This window comes from Lissotriton helveticus, chromosome 12 (genome assembly GCF_964261635.1).
Source record: "Lissotriton helveticus chromosome 12, aLisHel1.1, whole genome shotgun sequence".
Lineage (NCBI taxonomy): Eukaryota > Metazoa > Chordata > Amphibia > Caudata > Salamandridae > Lissotriton > Lissotriton helveticus.
The window spans coordinates 661,120,432-661,135,182 of record NC_136073.1 but is presented as its reverse complement, the minus strand read 5'-3'; the positions used below and the strand labels follow the sequence as shown (position 1 = coordinate 661,135,182).

General features: G+C 42.9%; 1 protein-coding gene across 1 annotated transcript in view; it reads left to right on the top strand.

Moving 5' to 3' along the window:
• Positions 1–14,751, top strand: part of HSD11B2 (hydroxysteroid 11-beta dehydrogenase 2) — a 388,376-nt gene that overhangs the window by 113,179 nt on the left and 260,446 nt on the right. The gene's annotated exons all lie outside the window — the stretch shown is intronic.

Below are 14,751 nucleotides of genomic sequence, written 5' to 3'. Positions count from 1 at the left end.
TCTTGTTTTGTCACAGTCTAAGTTTATTTTCATTTGCATAGTTACTGAAAACCATTGCAATACAAAAAACATCCTATAAAACCATAAGAACACACAATAAAACACAGTGCTACGTGCGCATATCTAGTAGTTACACCTTACAGAAGTAATTGTAAAAACATTTAGAGGTTGCCTAAATGTACTTAAAAAGAGCAGGATTGTCATTTAAAGCCAGAGTCTTTGCATAGGGAGCTAGTGCCGGGTTCGTTGCAGGTACACACTGTGCAAAAGTGCTCCAGGAGTGTTTAAGGTACAGTAGCACTATTCAAAGCTCCTTCGCCAGTGATTAAAACCTGCATCTTTAACAAAAAACAAGTAAAAAAGTACAAAGCAAAATCGGGTACTGCTAAGCCCCCTCTCTCGCGCGGTAGCATCATAAAACGCATCGCGCGTCTAGGCCTGCCAGGGCTCCAGATACATTTCCCACAAATCGATTGAAGTTGTTGTAGTCTAGTATTTGTAACTTCCAAAGGTAATGAGCGGAATAAATAAAGAGCTTTAGGTAGGATATTCATTTTAATAATATTGTAACGCCCTATCAAGGTGAAATGCAAACGCCCCCACCTATCTAAAGAATTAACGTCCACCAACTCAGACATAGAAGATCGAATTTGAATACCCAAATATGTAACCTCTTTTACTACCCGCTCATCTCTCCAAACAATACTATCTGAGCACAAAATTTGTGTTTTTGACACATTGAGCTTATACCCAGATATAAAACCAGATTCTGTAGCTAAGCCCTCAATCTCCTCAATCGCAAGAGAGGGATTCACAGTAATTACGGCTATGTCATCCGCATAAGCAAATACGGAAAAATGACAATCATGACACATAAACGGGGAGATACGAACATTATGGGGTAATTGTTCTATAAAGGGATTAATATAAAGAGCAAATAAAAGAGGAGAACAGGGGCAACCTTGCCGGGTGCCCCGAGTTATGGACACTGGGTCCGAAAAAATCCAATTGCAGAGATTTTAGCAGTAGGGGCATTATACAAAGCTGGCAAAGCAACAATAAAATTGTTACCAAAACCACTTCGATCCATCAATTCGCACATATAGTCCCATTCCACGCGATTGAGCGCTTTCTCTGCGTCTAGTAAAATCAGAGCTAAATCCCTCTTTCCTGTACCAGCAATATCGAATAGTGTAACAACTTGATTAACATGTCAAACAGTTCCGCGTTGAGAAATAAAGCTGTGTTGATTTAAAGAAACCAAAGACATAATGACTTTAGATAGTCGGTTAGCCAAAATTTTAGAATATATTTTATTATCTCAATTTAATAAAGAAATTGGACGATAGGATCCCACCAATTCCGGTAGTTTACCCTTCTTACAAAACACAGCAATTGTAGCTTACGACCAAGATTTAGGGGGTTGCCCTAATTGTGCAATCTGAAAAACCTTCAACATCTCGTCCTTAAGTAAGTGAAAAAACAACCTATAAACCTCCGCAGGAATCCTATCAGGTCCTGCCGCTTTCCCTGAGGCTAAACTATTTACTGCACTTTCTAATTCCGTCATAGAAATCTGGGAATCAAGTTGCTCCGCGAGAAGAGGATCTAGTTGTTCAACTCGCTCCTGTAAGAATACACTATCACCCTCAGCGGATCCTCCCTTCTGAGTATATAAAGTAGTGTAAAACTGATGAAAAATAGAGAGTATCCGCTGGGGATCAGAGTGTAATACACCCCTCTGATCCTGCAATGCCTGAATCGTTCGTGCGGATTCCTTCATACGAAGTCGCAAAGCCAACTGTCTTCCAATGGCCTCCTCAAATTCATGATTTTGCTGTTTAAATGCTAAATATCTTCTGGCGTTCTCAAAGTTCCAAAACCCCAAGACGTTTGCCCGATATTTAGCCACATCATTCAGTAATTCAGAAACATCATTCTTACCGGATGTATGACATTACAATGCATGCTTTTACATCGCATGCTTTTACAACGCTGTTTTTACAACTCATACCATTACAACGCATAGTGCTTTTAGGCGCTGGATAGTGAATTGTTTAATTTACTATTCCAACTCAAGTCCCCGTGGATAGTAGGGAAGGTGTTAGATAGTACATTAAACACATTCCCTATCCTAGAGCGCCCCCCAGTGCAATGCGTTGTAATGGTTTGCGTTGTAAATGTTGCGTCGTAAAGGCACTGCGTGGTAAAAGTTGCGTTGTAAAGGATGTTTCCCTTCTTACCAAAAGCAATCCCTGTAGTTAAGGCGCATACCGCCTTTTTCAAAGACTCATAATGTCGGGCTAGGTCCAACTTAAGTTTCTTCTGTTGGTATAAACTAAAGCTAAGAACTTTCCCCCGAAAACAAGCCTTAAAGGTGTCCCAAATGATAGTAACAGATGCTGACAAATTATTGTTTAAAAAAAAACCTTAATCCAATGGCTCATATGTTCCTTAAATTCCTCATTTAAACAAAGTTTCCGGTCAAATGAGAAGGACCTATATGGAGGCCTCCTCCTAGGTAAAGCTAATTCAAACACAATAGGGGCATGATCCGATGAAATCCTCGGATATAGCAAAATAGACGCATCCTTTAACAAAGAAATAGGTGCAAAAAAATAGTCCAATCTAACTAGCTTTTTATGTGGATGAGAATAAAAAGTAAAACCCATATCATGTTCCTTTAATTTACCCCAAGCATCCACTAACCCATGGTCACGAGTTAAATTATATAATGCTTTAAAAACTTTCTGTTTTCGTCCATTATATTTCTGGGGACTCTCCTATAAAGCCCGATTAGTTAGATTAATATAAATATTGCCACACATTACCAATGGTTGCTCCCACGTAGCCAATTCCATATTTAAATCAGCTAAAATCCCAGGATCATCAAAATTAGACCCGTATACAGTGCAAAGCGTAACCTTATGCCCCTCAATCCCACATTCAGCTATGGCCCATCGGCCATATTTATCTGCCAGAGTCCGTCCAGCAATAACCAAATCCCGTCTAGCTAAAATGGCTACACCCCGAGTCATACCTAATTGTCCAGAGGCAGATATTAATACAAATCCCAAATCTGTCATTATGTCTCGCTTACCCCATGGTATATGGATCTCCTGTATACAAAGTAAATCTGGCTGTATGTGTTGTAATTCCGCAGCTACTTTCTGCCGCTTTTCCCAGTTGTTAAGAGCCGACACATTTAACTAGCACATTTTTAATCCTTTATGTGGCATTATGATGGTTTAATGATCCACCTAATGGCAAACAATACAGACCCAAACAAAACTAGGCTACTACATGCACATTTATACTGCTTCAAACACTCCTCCGACTTTAGGCACCAAGGTTTTAACTTTTTCTGTTCCTTGAGGTTTGAAAATCTACTTGCTGCTGTGAAGTTTTTTCCCTTTTTTCCCCACCTAAGTGAACCCTCCCCCCCGTCCCCCCCACCCCTACCTACCAAAGTGCTTCCCTTACCCTTGAAACCAACCCCCCCTTTAACGAGGCTTTAGGACACATAGTCCTGTAGATGCGAGCTCGCCAAGCCCCTTGCCTTCCCCTAAAGAGTCCTTTGACAACCCTAAACCCATTACATAAATCAAACAAAGCAAAGTGAAGTGAACAAAAAAAAAAAAGAAAAGGGCAATAAGATACAGACTCCCTTCCATCAGTATAAAGAGGCCAATCTGATGTTTTCACTCTAAATAGAGTTTAAAAATTCTATACTAGTAAAGAAACAAGTGCGCTCCTTTTGAACAATTTTCAACTTAGCAGGGAACATTAAGTAAACTAATACCCTTTTAGACTGTAGCTTAGGGATCATTTGGCGAAATTGCCAGCGAAGCTCAACTGAACGTTGACACAGATCTGGCCGGACAAAAAACTCTACATCTCCCCCTTTTCGTTTCTTATCGGGTCTAGCCAGTAAAAAAACTTCTTCCCATGCCAAGAAACTATTAAATGGTACCAAAAGAGCCCTAGGTCTAGAATACTGGCTGGGTCTCAATCGAATGTTAAAAGGAAACCTATGCACCTGTTCTATTTCACGGTCCCAATCCCACCGGGTCAGTTTGGGGAAGGCCTTTTTAAATAGAGCAACAATAAACCCCCTTGAATCCTGCCCCTCCTTCCCCATAGGAATCTGAAGGACCCTCAGATTGTTACGGCGAGCCCGATTCTCAATGTCAGTTAATTTCCAAATATGTTCTTCCTTTGAAGCCAAACTAAATTCCATAGCCGCCTTATGTTGAGCCAAATCGTCTTCTAATGTGGATATCCGAGCCTCTGCCTGATTAAATCTGGACCGAAAGCCTGCGTGTGATTTAATCAATCGTCTCACAGAATTCTGAAGCTTACGACATGAGTTCTGCACTCTTAAGCTTTCTTCTCTCGTTTCATCCCTATGGGACATAATAGAACGATAAATCATTGATAAAGAAACCTCCTCCCCCTCAGCCACTCCTTGTTCCCCTTGGAGCAAAGGTTTAATCAAAACATCTTCCTTGGCACACAAATCGAGCTTCCTGACCGTTTTAAGTTGCCCATCTTCGACTTCTTCAGTCTCTTCCAACATTAAACTACTATGATCACTACATCCAGCATTGAAAGTTGGGCAGAATATTGCAGTGCTAACTCTTCACATGACGAGGTAGATTGCTCCGATAAAGAATAAAAGTCTCCAGAATCGGCTTTGAGGGTTAATGTACCTTGTGCAGCTTCTTCCGTGGCACTATGGGCACTCCTTTCATCCGACCGCATAGAGCCTCCATCAACACCTGCGCAGAACCCTGCTGACTTGCCAGCACTTTCCCCCCATTCAACTCGGTGGGGTCCGGAGCCTCCGGAAAGTCCAAATGGCGCGCGTCAGTACTACCATCCAAGACAGTATCCAACCCAGTACCAGCATGATCATTAATAGGAGCACCGGAGCCACCATCTGATTCCACAGAAACAAGAGCACCAGCACCCACAAGTACCAACTCAGCGTTCACCACAACAACTCCTTTATCAGCTCCTTTATCCCTCTTCTTTTCTTTAGTACCAGTGAAAAATGCGGATTTTTTTTGCCAGCCTTCTCAGTGAGACTGCCCTTAACTTTAGTCCTAGAAGCAGGGGCAGATTCAGGCAGTTTACTCAAAACAGAGTTACTACTGCTTAGTGCAGTCTTTCTCCTCACCTGTGCAGCTGCCCCGGCATTTTCAATTGAATCTCCAGCCCCTTCCTCCTGGCTGCGGGGCTTGCCGCGGGAGCCCTTCTGCGGCATCAAAGCAAGAAATCGAAGACTCCCAGTAGATTTAAAAAATGGCCTCCAGGTGCGCCGCAGCCTCGCCAGGAACGGCGCCCGGAGAGCGTGCCGGCTCAACACCCGCTCTGTTGCTGAAAGAAACAGCGGCGGAAACACCAGCATTGGCGTCCCACACTAGAAGACTGCAACAGAAAAAACCTTCAGATAAAATCGTGATTTCCCGCTTGAGATTCCAACTTCAAAGCCTCTCCAATACGAAAGCTTAAGGAAGTACTGGCAGCGATGACGAGAAACCGCCTTTCCACTCCACTCTAGGACTCGTTAGTAGGGTCCGGCAAGAGAGGTCCGCTCAAGCGTCCGCAGCGGTCGCCATCTTGCCTCTTACCATAGTCAACAATTCTGACTTCCAATTGCTAGACCATGTTTATTTATAGAGGTGGATGGAAGTTATTATAAATGAAATTGATTTAACGTCCTGAACAGTGCATTTAAAGTTTGGAAACGGTTAAGTTTGCTGAATTTAATGGGGAAAATGTCTTATTATATGCCGTTGAACGCAGTTAAGATTTTACCTTCTATATTTGGGGACAGAATTGCTCAAGACTGGAGAAGGAAAGGCATTAAGAATTTAGGGGACTTTTACTCCTTGGATGGGGTGTGTAAATCTTTTGATGAGTTAGTCTTACAATATGGTTTGCCTAAAGCTCAGTTGTTCAAATTTTTACAGATTAGGGATTTTTTATTTCGGACTAAGGTTAATATGGTACCCCATTCTCTTATAGAGATGGTTAGACGACAGCCAAAAATTTGGGTTTTATACAGTTACTTTTATCAGATAGACCAGATGATTTGGATAAGCATAATATTAAATGGTCCGGAGAGCTGGGAGAATCGGATATTTCTGTTGTGAAACTTATTGCAATGTCTAGGGAGACGTTAATGTCAGCGAATTTGAAAGTTCAGTTCTTTAAGACTTTATTTGATTCATATTATACCCGCGCACGGATGGGTTTGAGGGGAAGTGTTTTCGATGTGGGGATGATAACGCTGACAGTGTACATATTTGTTTTGGTTGTGAAAATCTATTTAGATTTATTAATGATATAGAATTTTGTTTATCTTTGGTTATGAACTTTCATCTGACTATTACTCCCGCTATGAAGTTATTAGGGAAACTGCCTGCAAGTAGTCTATCGAATATAACATACCAACATAGGTTGTTGATTTTTTTTCTCTATGACTGTCGCTCGTCTTTGTATTGCTGGTGAATGGTTGCAGAAAGATCCCCCGCCATTTGAAATCTGGCGGGCAAAAATGTATAACTTATATAAGTTAGAATGGGGCCTATTCTCTGTTAAAGGGCCTAAAAAACATCAGACTGGTATAAGGATTTGGGGTGCCTTTCATGATTATTTCGAGGGATGAATTAGCTTTTTATATTTATATGTCTTTTTTTTCTCTTCTTTTCCTTCACTGATACTTAATGTATATTGTAAATTGATTCGTGTTATTTTGCTGCTGTGAAACTGAAAATAGAAAAATAAAAAAGGAGTGTTTAAGGTGGTAGTCTCAGGTTATCTTCCCAACTCTGCCTTAGCGGTTGCGGCCTCTTCTTAGTTATTGGGTAGAAGATGCTAAGTTCTCAAGTATGTGTGGCTGCTGATGGGCCTAGTTTTGGCACAGATTTAAATGCACAAATTACCAAACATTGTTGCATTTATCTACACACAGACTCTTAAAGAGAACATGAGTTTGCGGTAATTCATTTAATAAAACATACCATTAAGAACCTCCCTTTTCCCTTGTTTACAAGCATTGGCCTAGCTCCTCTGGTCTACATTTGGTCCAGTCACCCTTTTTGAACAGGTCATTGCTCACATAATGTACCATGCTACCAGTCCCATTTCATTGCTTCACATTGGTAAGCATATGCTACTTTCACTTTCTCTTTGTGTGTTTGTCCTTTTCCTGGAGCATGGACCTAGTACTGATTAATTGTTTATTAGTGTCCTTCCGCTGCTCATGTTTGGATTGAGGCCTTTTTTTATGTTGCTTCCCCTGTTGTTGTTGCTTCCTCGTTATCATTACTTGCAACATCCTGCGTTGTTGCTTGCTCCTCCCTCCTCCTGTTGTTGTTTACCCCATTTCTCTTCCTATCATTGTAGCCTGCCTCCTTCCCCGCCAATTGTTGTTGCTTGCCCTCCCGTCTTTGTTGCCTGAACCCCCCCTCCTGTCGCTTTTGCTTGCCTCCCCTCCCTCGCCCTCCCATTGTTGTTTGCCCTCACACCATTGTTGTTGGCAATCCCATCACCATCCAATTGTTGTTACTTGCCTCCCCTCCTTCCACCCTCCTTTTGTTGTTGCTTGCCTCCAATCAGTGTTGTTTGTGATGCCTTCTCCAATTCATCGTTGTTGTTGAAGAACCGGATTAACCCACTTACTGGGTCTTGGCGGCGGGGGAACCGCCCAAGTCTTCCATACCTTCCATACTTAGTAAAAGGAGACACAGGAGCCTTCGTCTGCAGGAGGAACCCAGATTTATTCAATAGCCCGGACTATGGAACAGAGTCCCAAGCTAGTCAGAGACAAGACAGAGGAGGCTGCTGCTTCACTCTGCTGCTTACAAGCCTTTTATACTTTTTCATCCGAGTCTTTTGGCTGTTAGTTCATTGTTTAATCAGGGCAGTGTTTGCAGTTGATAACCAGATCCAGACGATGTTTGTAGGGGGTGACCTGGTCAAGGCTTGGTACACAAATCATTGTTCACTCGGCTTTAATCAAGGCTCAGTCTTTCAGGTCATTGTTCAATTGCCTTGATCAAAGCCTGGTCTTTTAAGTCATTGTTTAATCACCCTGATCAAGGGCCAGCAGTCAGACCATTGCCCAGATAACCTGATCACGGTGTCAAGGATGTTTATCAGGCTGGGAGCAGGAGATGGAAAATAAATCATTTACTCAGGGTGTGAGTGTCTCGTGGCTTTCTGGTGAACTGCAAAGAACAGTGGGGTTGGGTGTGTGACAGTTCCTGGGCAGAAATGCAGGCTGCAAGATGGCTGTTGTTGTGTTAGTTAGATTTTCCTCAGGCATCAGCAGAAATGACCCGGTGGGTCGTGTGGAAGTGTTTGACACGAGATGGCAATGAAAAAGCAACGGAGTCCTGGTACAAATGATGCCGATCAGAAGAACACTTTTCCTCGTTGTTTGCCTCCCATCACTCCCTCCTCCCATCATTGTGGCTTGCACCTTCACTCCCACCAGGAACAAAAGCGCTATGACACATGCATTGCCGACTGTGTCATACCACCCTCCTCCATTTGTTCTGCTTGCCCCCCTCTCCTTCAAGCCAGAAAAAAACCCACTAAGACATGGTCATTGCTGGTTACGTCATATCACTTATTTTTCAAATTTTTAGCCATGTTGCACAGCAGTTCGACCTGCTGTACGGCATGGCTAAAATATATTGACAAAGTCAATAGTTCTCACATAGGTGCGACCTGTTGGCTTTGCCAATGCTTGTTATGTTACTACTGCCTAAAATGAAATTGTGATATAAGAGTAAAACAAAGTTTTCATTGCCACTAAAAGAACTACTGGGTCAGCATTGTACTTCAACAGGACTCAGAGTTATGCAGGCCTTACTAAGTCAACCTCCGAAGCCGCAGACACACAGATGCCTACGTTTACAGTAGCTGAGCTATAAATAAAGAGATGCTCAATGAAATGCAATCTTAACAATCTGCTCAGAGCCTTTTTAGTTAACTGCAAGGTACACAGTAAAGGTTTGGTTTAGAACATACCTCATTTCTGTTTGCTCTGAGCAAACTCTAGTGATTTTTCCCAATGGCAAGTGCTAACACTTGCTACATATTGTTTAAGATGAAACGATAGTCTAATGTCACTATTAAGAGTTGGTAATGTATATTATCGCTGATTTTCATGTATTATATTTGTTTATAGTGAAATTTGTATTGCTGTTTCGTAGACCAGACACTCCCTTACATGAGCACACTCCACCATGGCAGTAGTAATGCACTGCTGACCGAGGATCAAATGAACGTGGGCTACATAACACTCTCAGTGGTTCTCTTACACCAAAGAAAGACAGGAGAGTGCAGCAGCAATGACAAAAGGTTGCACAATATAAGAACTGATGCACTTCTTCCCATGGTGGGCATTAAGGTACCACAAAGATGTAGTCAAGCTTGCAAGAAAACATATGGTCCCACACCTTGAAGCCACAGTGGATGGCCTGGTGAGACAATGCCCTTCATGCCAACTCACCATCTCCCAGGAGGTCCCGGCATCCATCATAATGGAAGAACCATGCACCACCCCTTGGTCCAAAGTGAGCTTAGATTTTGGGAGCTTCCTTAAATGTACAATCGTCGAAGTAGTCGACTCAACAGCATTAATTGGCTACCCTACGAAGCTCGAATTCAGTTAAAGATTGTTGTTCTGGCTCACAAAGCCCTTCACCTCAATACTCCCAGTTACCTTGCGCAAAAACTTGAACTATCCTGTGGTTCTAGAGCCTCAAGAAGTGCCACTACCTTTCTCCTGAAACCACTTATCCTGAACAAAAAATAACTTGTCACCGAGCCTTCTCTGGCGCTGCACCATGGATTTGGAACTCTCTTCCACCGGAAGTACGCAGAATATCTTCAACGAAGGGTTTGAAATTGGAAGCTAAACAATTCCTTATGAACAAATTCGTACCCCAAGAGGGATACTTTCACCTGCTAGGATGTTGATACTGTATTTATGTTATTCCTCCCATTCATATTGTAAAGCGCTCTGTTATCCCTCGGGATCTTGTTCACGCTATATAAAACTTTATAAATAAAATAAATAAATAAGAGTGGCTTGGGTGGCAGGTAATAGTCATTTCAATTGTCTATTGAATTAATAATTTACTGTTGTTGTGGTTATCTCTAAATTAGCCAGACAGAGCTCGCCTGTGTTAGACTGTCAAGCTCCATTGTTGACAAGGAAGTACCGGAAACCACCAGCTCAAATTAAGCACTGGTTTCAATATTTTATTATCTGAACTGGTCTAAGAATATTATACCTATAAATAATTTACTCTGGTCATCTCCCATTTAACAATATCGGGTAGAGTGGTTGAGATGGACAGGGAGCTGCCACTGGACGTTTCTATGCCCTGATGACACTCTATATGGAATATGTAACACAAGACAAAGCACCTGAATGTGGGACCATCTTATGAATTGTGCTCCGCAGCCCTCCTTTTTCCCCACCGCTCATGGAATAGCAGCATACTTACCTCCATGCCTACCTCTGCTACATCCTACACCAACTAGGCCCACTAGGGTGCAGGTGGTTATAGCGCGTCCATGGAGGAGCCAACCTCATCCCATGGTTTCACACAAGGTGATGCACTCATCCATTGGGGATCAACGTTTCCCACACTATTTCCCACAAAAAGAAGAACCAAACCAACAATGTATTTAAAATGGTGTGGATATAGTTACTAGGCTTTAGAAAACAGGGGACCCCTATAGTAACAGCTAGCTATAGCATAGGGAAATTGAAATGGTGTAGAAAGATTATAGATAGATGCTGATTTAAACCATAAACCTATTTAATGAGATTACCTCTTTAAGTGAGGAAAGAACATAAAAGGAATACCCTATTCTCACAAATAAACCACCCTATTCTCACAAATGTGTGCACACACAATTAAGTATCAACATTTATTTATTTTCTTATTTTATATATTGTTCATGATTAGCTGAGTAGATCAAATATTCATATAAAATTCATTATAGTCATTTCATGAAAGTGATTTCATCAAACCAACATTATTGTACATAAATCAAATACGATAGACGTAAAGTTGATGAGGGCAGGAGTATAAATGTAGGGATATATCCGGTAATAACGCACAATGCTATCCTTTAGCTAAATTCCGATTATGTACGGTTCAATAAGCGTTCATATATTTACGGTGGCGCCAAGACGGATTAATTAGTTGGATCGGCTATGATGTGACGAAGATATTCCCCTGATGTGTGGGATCGATTCAGTCGTCTATCCCTCTCGCCAGGGCGCCGCAGGCCGGGGACATGCACGGATTGGTTGAATCCGTGCATGTCCCCAGCCTGCGGCGCCCTGGCGAGAGGGATACATCAGGGGAATATCTTCGTCACATCATAGCCGATCCAACTAATTAATCCGTCCTGGCGCCACCGTACATAATCGGAATTTAGCTAAAGGATAGCATTGTGCGTTATTACTGCATGTATCCCTACGTTTATACTCGTGGACACTATACCGATAAGATGGGAAACAGCTTACGTGCGATTTTACAAATCTAAAGATCCAGCCAATAGAATTTATATACCTCTAAAGCTACAGTACATCATCAACGATACTCAATATAAACTATATGTGCAATAGACGGCTACCTGATGAAGGCACGTATGCCGAAACGCGCGTAGTAGACATCTGCCACACTGCCTCCATCAACTTTACGTCTATCGTATTTTATTTATGTACAATAATGTTGGTTTGATGAAATCATTTTTATATATAATGAATATTATATGAATATTTGATCTACTCAACTAATCATGAACAATATATAAAATAAGAAAATACATTTGTTTTAATATTTAATTGTGTGTGCACACATTTGTGAGAATAGGGTGGTTTATTTGTGAGAATAGGGTATTCTTTTTATGTTCTTTCCTCACTTAAAGAGGTAATCTCATTAAATAGGTTTATGATATAGTTACTAGGAGCAGAGGACTTTAGAGAGAACATTTTTACTACACGATAAGGATCTCAAATATAAGGTGCTGGCATAGAACACTGTGCAATCCGGGCTCCGGTCGAGACCAGATTATACCAACCACATGGTGATGTCGCGGAAGGGTGGAGACGTACCTGGGACAATGATTAACACCAAATTGCATATATGGATTTTACATATTTACCTTACACATATTTTCGATGTGTGGCACATCAATGGCCCTACAGAATGCCGATCAGAGACTTTAAATTGTTTTCCCTTAATGGAGACTTGTTCTGGTCTCGCTACAAAAATCCCCACCCTCGGTGCTACATCCAGATACTTGAGTAGTACTTACCAATTGCTGAAAAGGACAAGAGTGCATGTATTTGAAATGAGCCTTACCAGGGTCGGACTAGCAGAGCAAGAAGGGCCAGTCTGACTGGTCGGTGTGTGGGCCGGTTTTGTGGCTGTGTGTGGGCCGGTTTTGTGGCTGTGTGTGGGCCAGTTTTGTGGCTGTGCGTGGGTCGGCTTTGTGGCTGTGTGTGGGTCGGTTTTGTGGCTGTGCGTGGGTCGGTTTTGTGGCTATGCGTGGGTCGGTTTTGTGGCTGTGCGTGGGCCGGTTTTGTGGCTATGTGTGGGTCGGTTTTGTGGCTGTGCGTGGGTCAGTTTTGTGGCTGTGTGTGGGCCGGTTTTGTGGCTGTGTGTGGGTCGGTTTTGTGGTGGCTGCGCGTGGGTCGGCCGGTTTTGTGGCTGCGCGTGGGTCGGCCGGTTTTGTGGCTGCGTGTGGGTCGGTTTTGTGGCTGCGTGTGGGTCGGTTTTGTGGCTGCGTGTGGGCCGGTTTTGTGGCTGTGTGTGAGCCGGTTGTGTGGCTGTGCGTGGGTCGATTTTGTGGCTGTGTGTGGGCCGTTTTTGGGTATGATGAGCCAGTTACGTGGCTGTGTGGGCTGGTGCTGCGGATATCTTTACATGATGACTAGGAGATATGAGCAGACACCAGGGTGCAGCCAACAGCAGGGTGCACTGGGTGCCCAGAGCAGTGCGGGATGATGCCTCACATCATCATCGTTTAAGGGTTGGGCAGCACATGGTCCTATGCTAACAACAAAAAGTCAACTGCCACCGGCCTCCATAGTTGTTACACAAATACCTTCCGCATGTTTTCCACTCACCAACTCTAGCTTGTCCCTAGGTAAGCGGACGCCGAATGTACCAATGAATGCCCATTGCCGTATCTCACCTGAAATGCCCTCAGCAACTAACTAGGTGGAAGTGGATGGGTGGGGCCAGTGGGCACGTGGACTCTGGCTGCTTGCCTGTGCAGCGTGATCTCTACCTGGCAGCTTCGGTCATACAGCACTGTATCGGGGCACCTGATACAGCAGTGTACAAGTTGCTGAGGCAGCAGACAAATAAGATATCGTTTCATAGGCATTTTCTTCTCCAAAGTGTTTAATTGTTTTGAAAAAAACACTCTCTAATGATAAGTGGAAGAGACCAATTCCCCAGCTGTTTATGAGCCATTTTCCCATCTTAACTTCTACAATAGCCTTTACTCTACACTCGAGTCCCTAAACAATATAATCAATAAACATGCAACATATCAATATGCCCAGGGGCTGTTCAGTTTCCATCAACTTGTAAACCACCAAGAAGTGGGCACCTTCCTGCACAAAAGCAATCCATAGAGGCATTGCACTCTTTCTATATGTGCTGCACAACGCAGCACACATAGAAAGAGGAAAATCGAGGAGTAATAAAGATATTTCTCCTCGCTACGCCTCTCTTCGGGAGGCTTAGATTTTGATCCAAGTCCTTGTAAATCTAGGAATGCATCAAAAACAATGGGAGTTGCGTGGGAACACCTACCACAACACTCATGGAACGCTCCCTAGCACAGAATAAGGCAACTCAGCGGTTTGTGCTGCCTTGCCCTACTCCATATATATGAGGCCATTGAAAGCCACGCAACGTGACTTTGCATGGCTTCACAAATATGATGTGGTGGTTTGCGCAGCCATTGTTTCACAAAAAGTAATGCTACAGTAGCACAGGGAGCTCATATATATGCCCCATAATACTTTCAAATGTGTTAGGAGTCCTGTGTTGTGTGAATTATTTGTAAATCTGACTCTCAGTCTATAGAGACAGGTCTCAGGGAGATTTTTGAGATGAGGTACATGGCCCAAAGCAAATTCAATAGATGCACAGCTACTCTGACACCAACTACGAAGCCGCTAGGCTACACATCGGTACCAATCTAGCTCTTAATCACCACATCGCTAAAACTGCACAATCAGCAAACTAACATACACGCTCAAAAAATAAAAATAATCTGTTCTCCCTCAATCCATTAGAACACACTGCACATGGCATTATCATCCCTATAGCTTACAACAATAAATAAATCCTACCTGGGATCCTGCCCATGTCCCTTTCCCCCATCAAAGCAGTACTCCACACCACAGCGAGATTAGTTGCAGGCAAAAAGGAATTCAACCAAATTGCACCAATTCTATGCAATCTATATTGCTTTGCCTAGAGGCCTGAATATAATTCAAACCCGGCTGCCTAACTCACAAAGCTGTCCACCAGACAAGCCCCAGCGACCTCACAAACCTCATGATTCACTCCAGTGGAGGCAGAGACTCCAAAAGCAAAATACCCCACTTCTATAACCACCTGGGGCCGTATTACGTATGCGGTGCAGGTTCCTGTTTTGCGCTGGGCACACCTTTTAAAAGGT